Genomic DNA, 19592 nt, shown 5'->3' on the forward strand with positions numbered 1-19592 from the left:
CGCAGGAGGACATCAACGCTGAAGGCAGAATCCACAGGTCTGGGGCCTGGACGTGGGCAGCCCCTTCCTGGGGCTCTAAGAGAATACCAGCGCCCTGGGAGACATGCCCCACTTGTTCACCCTCGTTCGGCTCCTGTGGTCTTGACTTGATGGGCAGGATAAGAATGCTGACCAAGAGAGTAGGTGCACGAGGTAAAGCTCTGGTGTACACCCACTACGGCAGTTCCTAACTGTTACAGAGGAACAGATTTGATAAACGTTAAGGACCCGTCCCAAGAAAAATGCCCCAAAACTCTGTATACAATTACAGGAAGGAATCCTGAACCCCCAAAAGACCAACGCTCTGAAATCCTAAGTCCCCTCTGGCTCCCTCGTACCTACTACAAAGCCCCACATATAGTTAGTGCCTAATTACTGTGTGTTGAATAAATAAATGAAATGATAACAGATCTCCAGATGGGAAGGACTAGAGATCACAAAGCTGGAGATCCGGGTTGAACGTGATAACGAAGAAGATGGGGGCAAAGATGGCAGATCCCACTCTCCCTCCATCTCCGAGCCGAGTCTCACTTTTCTCATTAGTGAGGCATTTCTGGCTGCTATTCCAGGCACCCTGGAAAGAAAGCCAGACTGACTATGGCTACGAGGGACAAGCCTTTGGGCTTCCTCTGCTCTTCCTGGTACCAGTGGGCTGCCAGTTTGTCTCCAAGCCGACTGACTCTAATCCTGTGATGCAGCGGGAATTGGGGGGCGGGGGAAAGTGGAGTTTTGAGGACCATCTGATTGCTGGGTGTTTCTGCCTGACCAGTGTTCACAGGTTGCCTGCACTGAATAACTTTACTGGGGAATCTTTCTTCACTGAATCAGAGGAGACCCTGCATACATGCTCAGTTCCCAGAGCCACCCTGTTCAGGGATGTGAAAACCAAGAGCTAGTTCCAGGGCCTCTGTTTTGATGTAGTAGAGAGAACCCTGGGCTAGGAGCCAGGAGACCCAGGCTCCAATTCCAGCCTCACCACATTATTAGGCTTATGGCCTGGAGTTCACCACTTAAACTTTCTGTTTCCGTGCCTTTATCTGTAAATGAAGTGGGTCCCTAGATGGCCTGGAAGGCCTCTTTCTACTCCATTATCATAAATACAAGGCATACTTACACCTGATCCTTCTCTTCCCATCTCTCGTGATTCCTGAATGTCATAGCAATAATTATAGCACAAGTATTGAAATATTTTACTCAGGCAGGATCTTCCTTGGAGGAATTCATCCTTTGTAAAATTGTACTGGTCTTTACAACCCCTTTGACACAGCCAGGAAGCAGCCAGCCGTCTCCACCCTCCTCATGACTGACTGGCTAAAGAAGACCCAGCGAGGCGAGGTGACTAGCCAAGGTCAGGGCCAGTGGCTATGAGAGGAATGGGGCCTCTGTGCTATGGGCAGGGGCTTAGCTGCTTCTCAGGAAGGCAGGAAACGGGGTGTACTGTGACCAAGATGTGAAGCCAGGGAATTCGGAAGCACAGGACTTAGAATCACTGAAGGTTAGAACTGGATCTTAAAAGTCAGCTCGTCCCCTCTGCTTGCTGATGGATGAGGTTATCACTTAGAGAGGTTATCAGTTACCAGCCTGCAGGGCAAAGCTAGTTGGTGGCAGGGTTGAGTTCAGAACCAAGGCTTCTCACTTCAAATCCATAGTTCTTTCTGCCCTTCAGAAATGTCTTGCTCAGTAATTTTTTTTGTTTTTTTTTTTTGGCTGAAGTTTCCAAAACTAAAATAAGACTTTGATTTTTACCACTACTGTTTTGGATTGTTCTGCACACTTCATTCACTCATTTGCTCTCATGTGCTCAAGCTGGCAGGGGGGTGGGGGAAGGGATATGCAGAAGTATTCCCCCATTCTGGTGGAGAGGTAAGCCTTCATAATGAAGAGAATTTTTACTTTGCTAAACTAAGAGTGGAAAATAATACCAGTAAGCAAAGATAAATCACAAAGAAGCGTGACATTAAGGACAAAATGAATGGGCCAGACCAGGGATTCCAAAATCACCTCCAGAGAATTACGATTAGTGACCCTGCCAAGGCGTTCTTGCTGTTAAACTCACAGAAAAAATTAAATCAATGGATAAGCCTTCTTCTTGGTTTTATATTTTGGTCCCACAAATTTTTCTTGAATGATCAATTGAAAGAACAAGTTGCGAACGAGAGAATATTCATCAAGTTTGGAAGACAGCCCTTTACCCTTAGTTTGTTTTGTTTTGGTTTGGTTTTTTTACTGTGAGATTTTTGTATGGTAATAAACAGATTGAAGCAGCATTTCCTACTTGTGAAACTGTTTCTTGTTGATCAGACTGAATTAAATCTGTCACTATTTCAAGGTATCCCACAAAGAGGCCCATACTTTTGTCCCCTCGGCTTGGAGAATGAGCTTGCCAGCCTCCGGTGCAGGCGACAGAGCCTGTGTAAGAATTTAAAGTGGGGAAACAGGGTCAGAGTGATAAGAGCTTCCGCTCAGGAGGTGAGTATCAAACCTACTTCACTTGGCTAAGCTTTTGAAAATGGGTAGAACTGATGTCCGGGTAGGACAGAGTTACTAGATTTTTCAGAAAGATGTAATTCCTATTCAATCTGTGTTTCTCTAGCCTGTGAAGACCCGCCTGTAGGTAACTGTCGGAGAGGTCGATAGGCTGGTGATAGGAGAAAACAGTCTTAGTTTCTTGTAAAAAGATGTTGCCAGGCAAGTGGAATGTCTCTGGGTAAAGTGTTCCAGATTTACATCACAATCATTCTGATATAAGAACTCAACTACTTTGGGCTTACTCATCCCCCCCCCTGCATGCCCCCCCCCTGCATTTTGGTCAAGGGACTTCTTTAGGTGGATCCCTATAATTATTCTAATTCCATTTGCCTTGCCCAGAAACAGTTTACAGAACATTTATTTTTTAACTCACTATTAAAATATTCTACAGACTGAAGCAATCTTAGAGAAAAAATCCCTTTCCCTCCGAATTTTCTCATTCTCTGTTCATGTACATAGATGCATTAACAAAACAGTAATCAATTGATATTTTGGACTACTCTTTTCCAACGAACATTATTCCATTTATATGTTTCTAATTCCCATATATTGGTCATTTTAAATGGTTAGGTAATATTTAATCACTGACATCATGCTTTAGATTACTTAGCTATTCTCTTACTACTTACTGTCTGGCTTTTGTTCTTTCATCCTTTTTTCTCCTTTCTTTCTTTCTTTCTTTTTTTTTTTTTACAGTTTAGTTAAAAAGTGATTTGAGATTATTTCTTTGAGGTGTAGTTCCCAAAGTGAAAAAGGTTGCAATAGTTTATAGCTTTTGCAACACGTTACTTTCCAGATCGTGGGACAGAAAGACCAAACCAATCTACTGTGCTAATGTTGAATGTGAGTACCACTTACCTACTGAAGTGAAAACAGAAAATCACTGTCAGGACATTCACGCAGAATTAAATGTCCGCTACAACAGTAACAACCTCAGTGATTGATGTTCGATCAGCAACCTCTGGTCTCACCCCTTCTGTCCTTTGGCCAATAGTAATAATAACTTATTAAGACTTTCCCATGTGCCAAGAACTCTACTAAATACTTGAATTACCTTAGTAATTACCTAGTATTTAGTTCTTACAATACCCTAAGAGAGGTACAATTATTATATCTGTTCTACAGATGAAGAAGCTGAGGTTAGAGATACAAGTTGACCAAGTTCATGGAGCTAGGAAACGTTAGATTTGTGGATGTCTTCAGAGCCTGTGGTTTTAACTCTGAGCTCTACCACCTTGAAATCCTAGAAGCTGCTGCAGCATATAGGGAGAGAGCCTGGAAGGCTGCTGGACACCTCCCCTCCCCACTGAGTACGGGCATTTCAGCAGGGCACCTGACTCCCCTAGGGAGAGGGGGAAAAACACCTAATGTGGCAGCTTTTAAGGTACCAATCAGCTATAGCCTGAGACCTCAACCCCAAAGAAATGACCGAAGAAAGGAAAAACCAAATCCTTTTACTTTTTTGCATTTCCATCACAGGAAATCCAGAGCATGGCCTCAGCCACTGGCTGTTCTAAGACCACCTGCTTCACCGTGTACAGCCTAACCGTCCATGAGGGACTCCAGGGTGCAATCCCAGAGACCAGCTGAGTGGGGGGCTCGCAGACACCGTGTGCGGAGCCCTGGTGTCTCCACAATCCTCTCCCCTTACTACTCTCCACTGGGAAAAGTCCACCAGGTTCTCAGGCCATTGCATCTCCGTAAAAATTCGGAACCCTCCCCTCCCCCCATGCTTATTCACTGAGATATTTTTATACTCACAGCATCAGTGTCCTGCATTTAAAACCTCAGCACAGACGCCTCACGAATGGCTGAGCCGGCCGCCAACACCCAGTGTGGTTCCCTGTACCAGTTTTAGAAAGAACGCATTGGGAATTTTCCAATATGGTGTTTAAGGGATCAATCCCCGCCCCGCCCCCGCCCCCAACAGAGTGTGCGCACCACAGTCACTTGTGGCCCGACACGCTTGTGTAAACTCACTTGGGCTTAGGCCAGCTCCTGGCTTGCTCGTTTGACAGTGCTGAGACTCTTTCAGCCCTCACCTCTGAGAGCAGGTGCTTGGCAAATCATTAGCCGGGTTCTATTTTATCAATGGATTCTATCTGCTTTAGTAGCTGCGGTCAGGATGCTTTCCATAAAGGACAACCCTGAACTCCAAGGGACCTTCCAAAAGTAAACTGGAGCCGGAGGGTGAGGGGCAGAGCACACACCTTGGCCCGGGGAATCATGCAGGAACCACGCTAGCTGTATCTTGCAACCACTTGGTGAGGGGGTGAGGCAGGTATGCCCCCATTTTACAGCTGTGGAAACTGAGGCAGGTTGCATTTCGGAAACCTGTCCAGAGTCTGTTAAGGCTCGGAAGCGGAGAGAGCAGGGGTAGCATCTGAGCTGTGGTCTCATTTGCCACAGTTGTAGCTGGCCACTAAATATAGTGCCGTGGTGGTTAGAGGGGGGATATTGAATCAGCTTTCCTCAGCAGGGGAGGAAATGAAGACACAGGAAAGTCAAGTGACTAAGGCAGGCAGCGAGTGGCAGGCAGAGGCGTGCCAAGCAGCTCCTGTGCCAGGAGTGCTTGTGAGCTGCCCAGGAGCCCACTCCCTCCTTGGGCTGCGGTGCCTCTTTAAAAGCTGTCAGGGCCTGAGTGGCTGGGGAGGTGTTCCTTCAAGCATGGGTGCCTGTCACCAGTTAGCTTATACTAGTTCTTCTTTACCCCTCTTCACCGGCTACCCAGATGGGCAACACACACCATCTGGGGCCCTTTGACAAAAGCCACTGTGGGCCGGTGCCTACACTGCTCGTGCCGGCTCAGTTCTCAAATCCCCCTAGGCTCTGGGTTGGTTTCTCGGCCATCTGGTCACTCTGTGCCCATTCATTCAGTTAGGAAGAGAAGCAGCATTCCTTGGGTGCCTACTATGTGTCAGGCACTGAGCAAGCTACTTTTACACCTACCAGCTCATGCAATCTACCCAACAACCCCCCAAAGTGGATACTGTTAGCCTCCTCGTTGTAGATGGGGAAATTAAAGCTTAGCAAGATTATGAAACAAGGCCAAGGTCACAGTGACCTTGGCAGTTAGAAGGTGAGCCCAGGCCTGCCTGGCCCCAGAGCCAATGCCCTTTCCTCCACGCCACCCTCTGGGATACTGTCTTTCCTCTACACGTAAGCAATACAACTTCTCTGAAGATTCTAACAAAGCATCTCCCATTTTCAGAGCTGGCCCAGGATACAGCTCTGAAGTTAGATAACTTGGGATGCTTTTTACATCTCCCTCTCGGAGGCATTCCCCCACCCCACCTGCGCTCTTCTATTGGTTATTTATACAGTTCTGGCATCAACCACTGCTGGGTAGGATTTGGGGAGTCCCAGGGACTTTCCAGGGCCCTGATGTATTTCCATCAGCCCCCAAGGATGCCCTCACTAGACATTTAACCTAGCCGAAGGAGAAAAACACCCCCAGCAATATAGACCAGTGGGGAAACAAACACATGTACACACTGCTGGGGGTACTTCCAAGGGATGACAGTTCTCTGGAGAGCAACCTCGTGTTGATGATATCAGTTAAAAAGCATTCACAGGGCTTCCCTGGTGGCACAGTGGTTAAGAATCCGCCTGCCAATGCAGGGGACACGGGTTCGAGCCCTGGTCCGGGAAGATCCCACCTGCCGCGAAGCAACTAAGCCCCTGCACCACAGCTACTGAGCTTGCGCTCTACAGCCCGCGAGCCACAACTACTGAAGCCCACGCGCCACAACTACTGAGCCTGCACTCTACAGCCCGCAAGCCACAGCTACTGAAGTCTGCACGCCTAGAGCTTGTGCTCCACAACAAGAGAAGCCAACGAAGTGGGAAGCCCTCGCACCGCAACGAAGAGTAGCCCCCACTCGCCACAACTAGAGAAAGCTTGTGCGCAGCAACGAAGACCCAACGCAGCCAATAAATAAATAAATAAATAAATAAATAAATAAATAAAAGAAATCTATTAAAGAAAAAAAAAAAAGCATTTGATCTGGTAACCTGGTAATTTTAGTCTGGAAAATAGACCTCAAGGAAATATCCCTCCCCAAGAAAAGTTCAAAGATATTCTCAGCAGCTTTGCTTACAATAGTAAAAAATACCATACCAACCTGGTCTATGATAAAACAACTGAAAATGACAGGTATGAGGGTTATCTCAACCTAAGGAAATGTGTATGTGAGACAGTACTACCCAAATTCACAAGAAAATTAAAAATATCACCAGTATATGCAAACACTAATCATTAATCTATAAAAATGTAAAACATTTAACATATATATATATGAATATATAACACAGATAGAAAAGGAAAAAAGGGAAGGATATAGGATGCCTCTATTTTTGTTAAAGTTGTTTTTTAAATCCATACAAGAAAAAAGAAAAACAAACAACAACAACAGAAACACTAACACATCCTTAACCAGAGAGGCCAAAGGGGAGAAAACAGGTGCAAATACAAAAGGAGGAAGGAGAGAAAAGCAAGTGTTAAAGGCACACCTCATTCATTCATTCACTCATTTTTTAAAGCATCTCTTTGGCACGTACCATGCGCCAAGCACCGAAATATAATGGTGGTGGTGGTGATAAGACAGACACTGCCATGGCCCGAGGGTTCCCTCAGGGAGAGGACACACTCTCCAGGTCCTGGCTGGCCACCACTTGGTCACCCTGAGAGTAGAGAACAGGGTCCCCTCTGAAGGTGGGCTGCCACCTGGAGGACCTGAGGCCAGTGAACAGCCTGCCTGCCCCATGGGACAGAGCTGCCATCCTCGCCTTTTATTGCCCCGGCTATTCCTGTGTGTCTGGAGCCGATATGGTAGTGGAGGGGTTGACAAGGAGTCCCACCTGCATGGTATTAACTTCTCCGCCAGAGTGACCTCGGCCCCAACCACCAACATACCCACTGTGCAAGTCACATGAGTGTAAAAACAGCACCACCACAGCTAAGGTGAAAACTGGTGGCTTCCAGCTTTAGGATAAGCTGTCGGATTCTACCTTAAGATGGCACAGCTGACATCATCCCCGCTCCAGGGGCACTGAAGGGACAGGCGTGGCAGGCAGCCGGAAGCTGGGCAAAGCTGGGGTATCTTTGGTGGGAAGATACAACAACAACGGGGATTCCCAATGTCTAAAATACCTGAACAGCTGGGCCGAATCTTCCCGAGACTGTCTTGAGGCCACATCAGTGGCCTTTACCCAGGTGCCTTGGGCTAAGCACATGAAAAGCCCTGGCCCCTGTCACAGGCATGCGTGGTGCACGCCTCAAGGAAGGGCCGGAGGATCTTGAGGCATGAGGTCGGGAAAAAGCCCAGGCCACTATCCACCTGAGAACTCCTGGTGAAGCCCAGGGCTCCTCTTCTTGGGACAGCAGGGCCAGGGCTCCCAAATCTGTATTTTTAAAAAGATCCCGAGGTAATTCTCTTGCTCCACACAAGCTTCGGGAGTCACTGGAAATGTGGACCAAACACTGCTGTCTTTGGAATCAGAAAGATCCGGGCTCAAATCCCAGCTCTGTCACTCATTAGCTCTGTGACTTGGGCAAATAACTTAACCCCTTGAGCCCCAGTTTCCTTACCTATACAGTGGGAACCATAATGCCCACATCATAGGGTTACGGGTAGGCAGGTGCCCCTATAGTACATTGAGGCCCTCCATCTTAGCACAGGTCCCATGCTGTAATCGCTGGTTTACTGGCCTAGGCGTCCTGTCACTGGACGCACGGAGAGCAGATGTCTTGTGCCCTCTCTCGTCCCTGGCATTCAGCCCAGGGTCTGGCCTTAGTAGGCACTCACTACATTCACTGCTGAAGAAATGAGAATTGAGGATAGATAACACATGGAAGGTGGTTGCCCCGGTGCCAACTCACAGTAGGCACTTCACATAAGTTCCCCTAACACATACACATGTAGATTAAAAAAAATACAAGCAGTAGCTTTCCTACGGGGGCAGTTCCCTACCTTCTCCCTGCCCCTGAATTAAAACTATTCATTTACAAGAATCCTACGGGAGCACAATTGTTTAAGAAACATCGGCTGAGTAAGGAGAAGCCAGGGCTGCTTGATTCCTATCTGTACCGACCTCCAGTTTCAGGAGTGCAGGCCACAGTCTCTAGAGGTGCAAAGTCCCAGCTCACTGCACAGCTCGGGGCGTCACCCAGAGGCTTCTGTGGTCCGACAGCAGTCACTAATAACGGAAGCATTTCTGTTCTCCTTGGAGTGGCAGTTGGCAGTGGCAAACAGGAAGCTGTCTTGAAGGAGGGTGTGGTTCTGTCCTCTCAGTGTACATGTACGGAGACACCACTTGTTTTTCCCCCTCCAGTCCCCTTCTCTTTCCCTCTGCTCCCCTTTTTTTTAAGGAGCAGAAGGTCTGAATTATTTCGGTGAAAACACAGCTTTTTACATGATTGAAGATCAACCATCACCACCATACACACGAAAACCAAGGGTAGGAAGGAGTCTAAAATACAGCAAAGGTCTATTTCGCTACCATCAGCTACTTGCTCGGGACACTGAGTTAGCCCTCGGCTGTGCGTGAGTGGGCGTGAGCCCTCCCTCGGTTTCCCCGCGGGCACACAGGAAACCAACCCCGCTAGAAACCAGGCCAGGTGCGCCGCCAATCGCGCTCGGGCGCCGGCCAGTCCGCCAGCTGGCCGGCCACCAGCGTGGACTCAGGGACCACCGTGTGCACACACCGGACCGAGGACCATCCGCGAAGAATAAAGAAGGAAAAACCACAGGTTGCCAGTTTCCAGCAATTTTTAAAGTTGGAGTGAAAAAGACCCGAAACATTGCTTAGCACCGCTTGCATATAAAAATGACCAAGAAAAATCAGTAGCGAGTAGATAAATGCATCAAGTGTGTCTGGAGCTGCACATAAATGCAGAGAAGTGGAGGGGACGAGCTGGTAAGGTTCAGTGCAGCTGCTTCCCGGGGCTAGGAGAGGTGTGCTAGAAAATTTTCCACTCCACTCCTCCCCAGGCCCCGAGGCTGGCGCCTCCAGAAGGCCTGTCCAAAATAGACCGGTCCCCAACCCAGCCTCCTACTCCTGACCTCTTTCTCAGGCAGCAACTCTCCCCACTCCACGCCTCAGCCCTGTCTCAGCGCCAGCCCACAGCCCAAGGGCACCGCCTAAGCTCCACCTCGGACTTGCTAAATGGATCGTGGGCTGACAGCACGCTCTGCTAGCCGTGACCTGGGCCCAGCCCCACGCCATCCTGTGTGGCAAGCGTGCCCTGTGCTCACACTTACACATCCCAGGGAGACAGCCTCGCTGTTTGGATAAGGGGGCTGAGCCAGTGACACGCTGGGCAGCGCAACTCGGCAACTCGTGGGAGCCGTTTCCTGGCTCCTGGCTGAGCGCCCTGGCCAGTCAGAACGCACCACTTCCCCTTTAAGAGAGCACGCCCAGATGCGATTAGGGAAAGGCAGAAAGAAAAGCCCGGAAAGACCAGGGTCGTATCCTGCATTTGGCAGATGAACTTGGGCGCGCGCGCACACACACGGATCTGAGCAGCCACTGTATGGGAAGGGTCAGGGCCTTCCTGCAGCCCGACTGCACGAGGGCCCCTGCAGCCTTCCCCGGGGACCAGGCTGAGGCCAGGGGCCCACGCAGCCTGCAGGGGCCTCAAGCCTTTCTGCTTCCTTTTCCCTCAGGGCCTGTCTGTCCTGATGGGCAGAGGCCACTGCAATACCCAGCACTATGCTTTGGAGAGAGTAGAGACGTCATTCTAAAGATTGAAAATTACTTTTGTGGGACATTTTAAGTATGAATTCAAGCGGAGAGTTTTCATTCATTCCTTATATTTAGAAAGTTTATTCCCTGATCTTGGCAAGGGATAATAGATTTGTGGGGGTGGGGGAGGGATGTCTAAAAAAGACAGTGGGTCCCAAAAGGCCACATGCTGTATGATTCCATCGGTACAAAATAGCCAGCATAGGTAAATCCATAGAGACAGAAAGCAGATTAGTGACTGCCAGGGGCTAGGGAAGCAGGGAGCGGGAAGTGACTGCTTAAGGGGTACAGGGTCTCCTTTGGGGGTGATGAAAGCATTTTGGAACCAGGTAGAGGTGACGGATGCACAACATTGTGAACAGACTGAGTGCCGCTAAATTACAATTCAACTGAGCACGCCCCCTGCACTCAACACCACCAGAGGTGTGGGCAAAACACCGAAGCCACCCCTCCGGCCTGACCCCTGGACACACCCCTACCCTCACCCCATATAAGGAACAAGCTCGCGCCCCCACTCAGCGAGCGAGCAAGCAAGGGAACCTATTGCTTGTTCTCGTTCCCCCCCTGCTGCAGCAGGGGTCCCAATAAAGCCTTGCCTGAAAAAAAAAATTACAATTCAGTACTTTAATATGATTAATTTTGTTATGTGAATTTCACCTCCATTAAAAAAAAACCGAGCAGTTTAGTGTGTTTTAGGTATTTTTATTTTCTCTTATCTTCTACTAGGATCTCTCCTATGTTTCGTGCAACATTTCTTTGTAAAACCTGCCTATTACCTGATAAATCTTAAGTTAACCCTGGCGGAAGAGTATACGCCTTTTAATAAGGAAAAATAAAAACAAACCTCTAAGAGATAAAAGCTTTCCAAGACTCAGAAGTAAGCCTCTACTGGAGAATTTCAGACTATGGGAAGATGGCATCATCTTCAACCATGGCACGTAAGCTGGGCAGTGCTAACTTGGCCTTTGTAAGGCTGTCTCGGGTTGGGACCATCTCCAGCAGCTTGATCATATAACCAAAGCCAGAGAGAGGGAGTCTCCCATGGGAGAATTATTCAAGGAGAACATGATTTTGGGTCTCTGACTTTGGGCTTCCTTTTCCCCTCTCGCAGACAGAGTTTCTTCCCAGAATATAGGAGAATCAGTTTCTGGCTGGAAAAGGGCTATGCTGCTTGGTGAAGCAGGACTGGTTTCTACAATTCCATTTCTTTGGAATGGAGCCAGTGGGAATGAGGGGGTGTGACTCGACCACCCACCCAACCCAGCCCTACGGAGAGGGCCCGTGTCCTCCAGACTCTAGGCAAGAGGGTCAAGGGCTCATGGGCACACTTCCCCTGCTCAGGGGACTGTCAAGGGGAGGCCTGCTGAATGTTGCAATACTCAGAAGAAGCACAGATGACAGGGCAGGCCCTGTGGCCCGGGAGCCTGAGTCTTTCCAGAGACAGCTGTGAGCAACTTTCCTAGTATCTGTTTGCTGAGAGTTCCAGGATGGCCAGGAGGACCGAGATGTGAACAGCTCCCATGGGCCAGCTCTCCCAGAGCCCTCTGGTCCTTGTGAAGTACCTTCCCCTACCTCTTTCACTGTTCTCTCTCCTCATCTCAGGTGCCTGGTAATAAGTAGGTGCACTAGGTTTTCAGCAAACAGATGGCTTAAGAAAATAAGATGGGGACTTCCCTGGCGGTCCAGTGGTTAAGACTCCGCACTTCCACTGCAGTGGGGGCGGGTCTGATCCCTGGTTGGGGAACTAAGATCCCGCCTGCCACGTGGGGTGGCCAAAAAAAAAAGAAAAGAAAAGAAGATGCAATATTTATACTGCTCTGGCATCTGAGAAGCCACAAGTTTAGAACCTTAATGCTAAACACAAAAACAGGCAGGCTCAACCCAATTAAAAAATGGGCAAAGGACTTGAACAGACATTTTTTCAAAGAAGATAATCACATGAAAAGATGATCAACATCATTAGTCATCAGGGAAATGTAAATCAAAACCACAACAAGATACCACTTCAGACATACTAGGATGGCTATGTATATAAAAAACAACAACCAAAAAAGCCCCAAAATGGAAAATAACAAGGGTTGGTGAGGATGTGGAGAAACTGGAACCGTTGGACACAGTCCGTGGGAACGTAAAATGGTGCAGCCTCTATGGAAAACAGTATGGTGGTTGCTCAAAAAATTAAACGTGGAATCGCCGTATGATCTTGCAATTCTTCTCCTAGGGTACACACCCAGAAGAACTGAAACAAATCCCTGTATGTGAATGTTCACAGCAGCACTATTAGCAATAGCCAAAAGGCAGAAACAACCCAAGTATCCATCAATGGATGAATAAATAAACAAATTGTGGTATATACATAACACTGGAAAATTATTCAGCCATAAAAAGGAGTGAAGTACTGATACATGTTACAACATGGATGAATCTAGAAAACATTATGCAAATGAAAGAAACCAGGCACAAAAAGTCACATATTATATGAATTCTATTTATATGAAATGTCCAGAATAGGTAAATCTACAGAGACAGAAAGCAGACTGGTGGTTGCCAGGGACCGAGGGGAGGGAGAGGGGGAAATAACTGCTTAACGGGTACGAGGTTTTATTTTGGAGTGATGAAACTTCTGGAACTAGACAGAAGTGGTGGTTGCACAACCCTTAAATGTACTCAATGCCACCCAGTTATTCACTTTAAGATGGTTAGTTTTATGTTATATGGATTTCATCTCAAAAACAAAAAACCCCAAAACTGCAGAACGTAAGGGCCAAGACAACCCACAAACAGAACAATCAGTTTCAGAATAACTAAGGCGACCAGTAGGAGAGAGCAGATAGGCACTCACTCCAAGTCGGAAGTCCCTAAATGTGGCCGAGTCAGGTCCACTAAGAAGTGTTAATTTGTCTCGAATGGCAGCTGCTCCCACCACCCCACACACGGGCACGAAGGCTGCCCTAGCCACTTACAGACGGGACGCTGAAGCACAGCTCCCCTCTGCCAGCCCCCTCATCCCTGACACAGCCATCATTTGCACCAAAGGGACTCAGGTCTTAGACCGTGACGTTGGGACAGAGTCACAGACTCCCAAAGAGCAAGAAGAAACCCCACAGGTAATCATTCTCTGCTACCCCCTGCTGGCCCCTTCCAGGGCTGTTAGCCTCTTCGGAGCTGTAGCCAAGGGGCCACCCAGCCTGGCTTCTCCACTGCAGGCCCCGAGCTCTCCAAGTGCACAGCAGGCCAGAAAGCACCACCGCTGGACAGTATCCCCTACGTGAGCTGCTCTGTGATGCCCGCACGTCCATCCCATTTCTGCCCTGTGGGGATCACCTTGAACCAGTCCAGTTTCCCTTCCCTGGGACACCTTGCCAAATGTTTGTTCCCCGAAACCTCTTTCTCCGGGATAAATACTCCCAGACGTCTTTTAAAATCATTCCTCACAAAAGGTCATTTTCACTATTCTCCTGATCTCTGGGTCCCCTTTGGCTCTGACTGTGCTTTCTAAACTGTGACACTCAGAAGGGAGAACATCACAGGTGAAGTCTGGGCAGCTCCCAGCTGTCTGTTCTGGGTATCATTCTCCTGTTAAGGCCACTAGACATCCAAGCTAGATTTCTTATTTCTTTTTTTAAAAAAATTTATTTATTTAATTTTGGGCTGCGTTGGGTCTTCGTTGCCGTGCATGGGCTTTCTGTAGTTGCGGTGAGCAGGGGCTACTCTTTGTTGCGGTGCACAGGCTTCTCATTGTGGTGGCTTCTCTTGTTGTGGAGCATGGGCTCTAGGCACGTGGGTTCAGTACTTGTGACTCGTGGGCTCTAGCGCACAGGCTCAGTAGTTGTGGCGCACGGGCTTAGTTGCTCCACGGCATGTGGGATCTTCCCAGATCACGGATCGAACCCGTGTCCCCTGCATTAGCAGGCGGATTCTTAGCCACTGCGCCACCAGGGAAGCCCTAGATTTCTTATTTCTGAGGGCTGCATCACCCCTGAGTCTTATTTCACATGCTTTACTGCCAAGCTGCTTATCCACAGGTGTCCTTTACAAATGTCATCTGGTCGGAGTCAGTCTACTGCTCTGGCCTGGGGAGATCTTTCTGGACTCTGACTCATTAATGTAACTCTCCTCCCTCCTAAATCTACTGCTTGAAAAATTGGATAATCCTGCCACTAATGCTATTCTTCTTCCAAATCCTCCTTTATAATGTGGAAGGGGACAGGGCCAAGTGTGCAACTCGATCTATCCCCCAGGGTGACAGCGACCTGTGAACAGTACCCTAGAGGTGTGACTCTACTGAGCCACCTGCCATTCAGGGCAGGTGTGTCACTCGGCCACACTGCATCTTCACTGGTACGGAGCCCATGGATGACTAACAAATGCGGCTGACAACAGCCCTCCTGCTACCAGTGGTTGAAGGACTAAAAGGAAAGCTCTTAGCAGTGCCTTGCACACGGTAGGCAATCAAATGTGCCTTTTTAGCTGACAAGAAATACAATAATAGAAGAAAACCGGTTTTCCAACTCCCAAACTACCCTCCTTACTGGCAACCAAGTATAGACATTAGGCAGCTGAAATCGATACAAAAAGAACCGGTGCCCAAGGGCCGGTGTCTGAATCCCCACACCCTCCTTCCAGAATCTCCATGCTCTGAGGTTAATAATACCGCCCTTCCAAGGCTATAGGAAGGACTCAATGAGATCAGGCATGTAAAAGAGGTTTAAAAGTTGAGTCAGGCTATGCAAACATAAAAGAAGAGTATTATGATTATTCCTGTTATAAATCTCTCCAAGATACCACTTCCACCAGCAGAAACCTGCCTGTTAAGCCAAGGAAAAACCTACAGATGCACTCAGGCTGCCAGGAGGCAGGTCTTTCAGCTCAGAGCAGCTGAACTCCTGCAAAGCAACTTCCTTTTCCCAAGGATGGAAGGATTGGGAGGGTTTGACCAATTCAAATGCAAAAGCCCAAGGGCGAGGATGACTGGGGAACTTTTCAGTATTCACTGCCATCCCTCTCCAACACAAAGGCCTGTGGGTTCCCTTCATGGCTCTTCATTCACTCTGGCCACGAGGTTATCTATACAGTGGGACGGGGGCACCCGTAGTCACTGCTACCTGAGAGGCACACAATCCGACACACACCTCCAACCTGAGGCCTTCAAAAGGTGAGTCTCCAACCCCATCCCAGCCTGACAGACAGGAGGAGGAGAAGGGGAGTGTAACAGGGGCCCCATCCATTGGGGCAGATTGGAATCAAATCAGAACAAAGAGTTTCTTAACCTCTGCGTTGCAGCTGGCGCATCCAGTTGGGATGGGGCACTGAGGAGGCGAAGGTCTGATGGATAATGTGCGTGCCAGAGCTTGGGCTCCCCAGCTCCGCCGTGCAGGCTGAGCCCCCATCCCGTCTTTATACTGGGACCAAAGGGCTCGACCTGTCCCCACCAGCTCAGCGGGGCTACCGTGAGAAAGCACAGGGCACGCTCTAAACCATAGAAGACCGAAAACAAGCCTCATCGTTATTCTCTGCAAGGTTAGAGGAGACCAAAAAACAACACAAAATACAAAATAAACCACCTCACTTTCATATAGATGAGAGAAACATGGAGGAGAAAAAGAAATCCGCTCGTGGCAGCCCTGGGCAGTGAGAATTATGTCACGCCTCGGCCTAGGTCACATTTACTACCTTGGAAATTTCCGTTTCGACTGTCCATTTTCATTTCATGTGTAAGCTGGTGATGCTGGGGCGGGGGGTAGTGGTGAGGTTTGGACCTGTCAGGGAGGGACCCACATACCTGGATCAGGGGACACTCCCTACTCAGAAGGCCTTTCACAGGGCCCAGATGATGGGCCTTTTCGATTTGTTTGGTTTAAAGTATTTAACCCGAGGCACAGTGAAGGGTCTCATTTACGACGTTCTTCCTGGACCATTAGACGGGGATTCCACACTCCTTATGCCGATGAACGTGCTACTTAGCCATGCAAATTCCGGGAGCGCAGACACGGAGATGGGAGGTGCTCAAGGTACGCTCTCAAGGGCCGATTTAATTACACAGCCATTCAGTGGGCAAAGCACACCAATTTCTAGCCAACTGTTCTGGTAAATATTATGGGAAGCCCTTTCATAGAGTGCTAATGCTGGCTTAGTGATTTCGAACGTGCCCGGCTTTAGTTCTCATGCAAACACGCACGCGGTCCCCAAAGATGCTACCGCCAGAGCCAGAAAAATCAAACAGATCGTGCGTTAGCCAATATGCTATCTTGCCGTTGAATATTATTATTTCCTTTTAGTACTATAAACCCTTCAGTATCACTGTCATTTAGATGAGGACAAACTGGAAAACCCACTCACTTTCCAGCGACCGGCCTTCCTTGCCCCTCCCCCAGGCTCTCAGCACGTCCTGCCGCCCGGCTTCTGGGCCGGCTGCACTGCTCCCCAGGGTTGGACAAAACCACCACCACGAACCCATTTCGGACGTTTGAAACAATACCCAATCACTGCATCCATTCTCCCAGAGCGTCCCAGAGGAAATGGCATCATTACTTTCATTTTACTCCGTTTGTGACCAACCAAAAGCAAACAACACGTCCTGAGACAATTATCAGGGTATCTGATGTCGGCAGTTGGAGAGGACGCTCGGGAATGTTATCAAATGACCTCGCGGAGAAATTAATTTTCAAGAGCTAAAATAACCTTCTGCTGCACATGCCCGGCCGTTTCTCTAAATGCAGAAATGGATTTCACTTTCAGCAGTTAGAAAACTCTCAGGCATGCCCGTTTTTTTTCAAAAAAGTCTATAAATAACCCAGGATCAGCAAAATTTATGCAAAACATCCTGCTAGAAGAAGAAATGTAAACTAAAACCACTTACAGAGAGACTCGGGCTGCCAACTTAATCTGATTCTACGACGACTGTAAACACGTTGCACTTTTGGAACCTGAAGCGATCCATATTAGCACGGATGCCATCACAGAAAAGAAAAAGAAAAAAAAAGGAAGCAACTGCCCCCTTCCCACACTAAACAACAACAAAAGCCCGGCCCCCAAACAGAGCACCGTGATTCGGGGTTCGGGGTTCTGCACGGTCCAGGACCCGACGGCTGACCAGCTGCAGTCAGTACCAGCTTGCACACGCCAACTGTTTTGACTACAGGCACTTGTTAAACACAGAGTTTCAGGTCCTACCAGTTGGACACCAGAAGTTCATAGAACTGACCCAGTGCCAAGAACAACAAGCCCAGAAAGCGAAACGGCTGCCTCATGCGCCGTAGTTTTTGTTAACTGTTTATGCAAGCCCCAGAGCAATTGGGTAACAATTAAGAAGACAACCGAACTTAAATAACAAAAGCAGAAGATTACCACCTTGAAGGAAATGTAGATGTTGGCAGATAAAGGACAGACTTCAACCGAGTTTACTGGTGGGGTGGGGGGTTTTCGGAGAGAACCGGGGGAGGGGAGGGGCAGGTGTCACATGACGAACTGCGGTTATTAGCAGAAGGAACTGGGTGCTTCCTTGAAGCATCTTTTACTTAGAGGTTGACTCAGAGATTTTGCAAATGCTGAGGCCTTGGTACACATCTGGGGTGATTGCAGAAGCACTGGAACTTGGATGTTGGTAAATCCCATAGGAGAAAAAAAGGGGCGTGCCGAATGCAGTTTTTGAGACACGGAAAGGGACTTCCAAGTTCCCTGCTCCGTGCAGCGAGGCCACTGAGCCACACAGGAAGCAAATGATTGAGCCACATAAGAAACAAATGGAGGGATAGCGTCCCTGGGCTTCTCTGACCTGGTCCTGAGAAAGGTTTCCCTTTCCTCTTTGAGGTTAGGGCTGCTGTGTCCAACCTTCTTCCCTCATCCAGACTGGAATCTGTGTTCTCTTACAGGTAACAGTGAATCGAGTATTTCCATTTGGCAAAATAAAATAAAAAGGAACGCTTAAATCACGTATTTAACAAAGTTTTTCATTTCTTTCCCAGAATGCATTAAGCACTATCTCATATTTGGACCAAGACAATTGACCAGACGAAATTTTAGAATTATCTGAGCATTTGAGAAAAGTGAATTCCAAGAGAATTGGGCCGCGAATGTAAGAGTGAGAAATTTTTAATTGCTGAATGGATTCAAATCTAACCTCTGCCCCACTCCCTTCTTCCTATCTATCTATCTATCTATCTATCTATCTATCTATCTATCTATCTATCTATCTATCATCTATCTCTGATTTGAATAAAATGTTGCCCCTTCCCCACTCCAGAGGTTTAGGGGAAAGTAATGAGTAGGTGGAAACAGGTTGTTTATACAAACCATTGTAACCACAGGCCAGGTTCATGTTTATTCTGGAGAGTAAATGTCGTTCCTCTGGTTCCGGGGGTCACCAGTGCAATGTGGTGGATATGAACCCACACACTAGCTGCCCCTTTCCTCCCAAAGGAACCTACATTTTCTTACAAACTATATGCAGACATGGTTTCACTGGGATCTGAAACGGAGCCGCCCTGGAGTGAAAGCCAGCAGTTGCCTGACGGATCAAGAGAGAAGAGCACAGGCAGCTTGCAGCCTCCCAGACAAAGGAAGGCGAAGGGGAGGAAGATGTTGGCGGAGAGGGAGAGAAGGAGGAGGGAAGGGGCATGCCGGAGAGAAGGGTGAAGGGTCGGGTGGGACAAAGTAAGGCTCACACCAGCCCCTGCCCCTGGATTGACAACTGACTTCTTAAAGAGACCCCAGAATTTTGTGAGCCAGGCCTCTCACTTAGAACTCCATGGCTTACGTGTCTCCTCCTTGCGCATTATATTATTTGATTCTCAGAAACATCCTAGGAGATGAGAGAGGGCAAGTATGATTATCCCTATTTAACAAAGGAGGAAAACGGAGGCTCAGAGAAGCCTTGGTCTCAGCCCCACGAACGGTGACTGTGCTGGTGTGGTGCTTTATTGTCTGCAAAGCGTTTTGAAAGTAGTGGGCTTTATTATTCCCATTTTCACAGACAAGTAAACTGAGATTTTGGAGAGGCTACAAATCACGTCCAAGGCCACACTGCAAATCATCAACAGCATCAGGTCTCCTAACTCCTAACCCAGTCCCCCTGGCTTGCCTCTATCATGTTTCCAGAACACATAATGATAGAGCTGAAAAGGCCAGTATAGTTGTTTTATTATAAAAGCACATCATCTCCCTTGATTTTCTCAAAACTCCCTGTCTTCATGGTTTTTCAGTTCACAGATTGCAACTCCCTAAACAAGGAGGTTTCCTCTCCACACTGTGGGGAGAGCTCCGGCCTTCTGCTATAACTC

At 48.2% G+C, this 19592-nt stretch overlaps 1 protein-coding gene across 3 annotated transcripts in view; it reads right to left on the minus strand.

The window, feature by feature from the left end:
• ATXN7L1 (ataxin 7 like 1) overlaps nt 1-19592 on the minus strand; it is a 233906-nt gene that overhangs the window by 52040 nt on the left and 162274 nt on the right. The window lies entirely within an intron of this gene.

The sequence above is a fragment of the Balaenoptera musculus genome, chromosome 9 (assembly GCF_009873245.2).
Source record: "Balaenoptera musculus isolate JJ_BM4_2016_0621 chromosome 9, mBalMus1.pri.v3, whole genome shotgun sequence".
Taxonomy (NCBI): Eukaryota; Metazoa; Chordata; class Mammalia; order Artiodactyla; family Balaenopteridae; genus Balaenoptera; species Balaenoptera musculus.